This window comes from Myxine glutinosa, chromosome 3, assembly GCF_964187855.1.
Source record: "Myxine glutinosa chromosome 3, kmMyxGlut1.1, whole genome shotgun sequence".
NCBI classification, from domain to species: Eukaryota; Metazoa; Chordata; class Myxini; order Myxiniformes; family Myxinidae; genus Myxine; species Myxine glutinosa.
The window spans coordinates 59,111,766-59,115,341 of NC_136263.1; positions in this window are offsets into that span (position 1 = coordinate 59,111,766).

Here is a 3,576-nt window from a genome sequence, read left to right on the forward strand (position 1 = left end):
AGGATATATTTCCAATGGTAATGATACCATACAATTCCAATGACACAACCACGGAGATTTTCCCCGAGCAATCAACAATACACAACCATCAACAATATTTCAAGGACACAATCAATTCCCTATGAGTAAGATGGCCATCTTATATATGTGTGTCCCGGTGAGTACTCACACCCCCTTTCGGGCTCTGCTCCTCACAATGTCTCTGGGCCCCTCCTGACCAAGATACTGGTCGGCGTCTCCGCACTCGGGCGGTTGAACGAACCCCGGGTGGACGTTTCTCCACCGGGCAGGTATCGTACCAGGCACCGTGGCTGCAGCCCCTCGTGGCCACGCGGAGCGGGTACGGTAGAGCAAGCCAAACCCCACGCCGCTTGCAAGGCGCGTTAGGCCCCAACGTGCGACCCGCACGCGTCTGTTTAGACGGTGCCGCGACGATACCAGACGCGGGGTCGATGCACGGCCCCACGTCACTTGACGTCTCCACCGGGCAGGTACACGTCCCGGTGACTCCTCTCGCCAGACAGGCTTCGGAACGCCGCTGTTTCACGCAGCGCAAGGTCGATCCCACCTTTTGTCAGAGCGGGGCGAAGAAGAATACTACTCGTCCCTTTTCCTCGTGTCTTTTCCTCTTCCGTTTCCGGTCACTTCCGTTTCCGGCCACTTGTTCAGAAGAGCTCCTGACCCTCCAATCACAACAACCCTTAATATACTACACACGGATAAGCAAAGACCTGAATGGTAATCCACATACATTCACATAAATATGTAACACTCCCCCCCTTCAAGAAAGAAAGTTTGAACCCAGCGAAAACTTTCTTTGCCGGCCAATTTGGAGAAACAAACCAGATAACTCAACCCCCCCACATTATCAGTTGCCCCCGGGCACAGTTATCACTTAAAAATAAAGCAACCAAAATTTCACCACAACCCCTCCAGATTACTCACTCTGGACTAAGCACCAGCAACGACATTGTCCCTGCCAAATCAAACTCCATCTCATGACCCTCGGACTTTGACCGCCAGTTTCTTGTGAATGAAGGTTAAGGGGTTGATCAAAGATCCAAAGTTAAGCCACCCGATAGCACTTTTTATGGGAGGCCAAGCCGAGTATTCACTACATGGATGCCTTTAGGAACGTGGAGTTCACGGTTAGTCCATGCAGGAAAGTTCTCTACATGGGCGCCTTGAGGAACGTGGAGTTCACGGTTAGTCCGTGCATGAAAGTTCACTACATGGACGCCTTTAGGAACGGCGTTCACGGTTAATCCGTGTAGGAATCTTGGCTCGGCGGCTCCGCCGCATTCAGTGCTTCAACTTCTCAGAACTTCCCTAATAATTAGGGTGGGACCACTTGTCCCTGTAGTCCCATGAATAGCGGTCTCCTTCTCGGCCACTACTTTGCCAATCCTTCCTTCGGGAGCGGCCGTAACTCCGGGAGCCTACATAATAATATTGATTGCGGCCACCACCAAAACTACCGCCCCGTTGTTCTCTCCTGTAGACCTCTCGACGCCTACGAAATGCCTTCCCTACTGTTATGGTCCGACCCTCCAAATCCTTGCCATTCCAATTCTTCTCTGAATCTCTGGCGTCTTTTGTGCTGGCAAACGTGACAAAGCCGAACCCTCTTGACTGTTGCGTTTCCCAGTCTCTTACCAACCGCACTTCCACCAGCGGCCCATATCTGTTGAAGACAGAGGTCAGAACTTCTTCCTCTGTTTTGAAGTTCAGTCCCCCTACAAATAACTTGGCACTTTTGTCGCCATCCCGAGCTGGTGTGGCATTATTTTCCCTGCTGGGCTCTTTACCAACCCTCCGGTTACCATAAACTTGACCCCCGGCCAAATCATTCCCGATAACCACAGATACACCCTCTACAGGAAGCGTGGCTTGTAAACCGACGGTGACCGGTCCTGACACCAAATCGGACTCCAAATGGATGACATGAAGGGGAGCACTAACACCGCCCCCGATCCCCTGTAAACGAACACTATCGCCCGTTGCCGTCTCCTCGGACCATGGCAAAATGCCTTCAAGCATTAAAGATTGATGTGCGCCTGTGTCCCTCAATATCCTAACCGGTTTCCGGTTAGTCGAGGCTCCATCCCGTGACACAAACCCCTCTGAAATAAATGGTTGGTAACCCTTTTGATGGCGATTTCTCACAATGGCCATTGCGTTTGGAGTCGTAGTAGTCGGACTCCGCTCTGGGTCTTCGCTTTTCATGCGGTAACAACTGGACATCAAGTGTCCAGGTTTCTTGCAAAAAGCGCAAGTAGGCCCGGAGGAAAAACTCGTGGTCTGCCTCGGGCCCCCCGAACTATAAGTTTGTCTTGGGCCCGCATCCCTCTGATTTCGAACAGGTGGGGTATCATAGTTGTCCCCATAATCATCTCGAGGCCGCCGCCATGTATGGTCGTTCTCCGCACCTGCTGTTCCCCACCTCCCCTGCGGAGATCTAGGCGAGGAGTTAGGTTCGTGGACCCCTATTCGGTGGGTTAAGGCATAATCATCTGCCATGGTGGCTGCGTCCCACAACTTTGGTACTTTCTTTTCCTGCAGGTACACTTTGATGTCCTCGTGGACACACTGCTGGAATTCCTCCACCAGGATCAAGTCCCGCAATGTTTCGAAGTCTTTCCCGACTCCTTTTGACTCACACCACCGATCAAACATGTTTTCTTTCACTCTGGCAAACTCCACATGGGTCTCACTCTCCCTCTTCCTGGCATTCCTGAATTTTTGCCTGTAAGCTTCCGGAACCAACTCATAGGCCTTGAGGATGTGCTTCTTCAGTACCTCATAATCTGCACATTGGTCCATTGGTAGCGCCGAATAAATTTCCTGAGCTTTCCCCACCAGCACACTTTGCACGAGTATGGTCCAGGCCTCCTCCGGCCAGTTTAATTGTCGAGCCACTTTCTCAAAGTGTGGAAAAAATTTCGCGACTTCTTTTTCACTGAACGGTGGAACCAGCCTCACATGTCTGCCCACATCCCAGGTTTTCTGGTTAGGTGTCGACCCCGTCAGCAAGGGTGGTGCCTCTCCCCGTTCTCTCATTAACTCCAGCTCCTTGAATTTGATTTCTTGCTGAAGCTCCATGTCACGTTCCTTTAATTCCCTTTCCGCTTTTCTCTCCTCTGCTTCGAGGTCCCTTGCAGCTCTCCTCTCCTCTGCTTTTCTCCCTTCTAACCTTTCCTGGAGTTCTCGTTCCACTCTCCTTTCCTCTGCTTGTTTCTCTTCTCTCCTCGCTTCTGCTTTCCTTTCTTCTTCCGCTAACCTTTCCTGGAGTTCTCGTTCCACTCTCCTTTCCTCTGCTTGTTTCTCTTCTCTCCTCGCTTCTGCTTTCCTTTCTTCTTCTGCTCTTTCCTTTTCTGCTTTCCTTTCTTCTTCTTTTAACCTTTCCTGGAGTTCTCGTTCCACTCTCCTTTCCTCTGCTTGTTTCTCTTCTCTCCTCGCTTCTGCTTTCCTTTCTTCTTCTGCTCTTTCCTTTTCTGCTTTCCTTTCTTCTTCTTTTAACCTTTCCTGGAGTTCTCGTTCCACTCTCCTTTCCTCTGCTTGCTTCTCTTCTCTCCT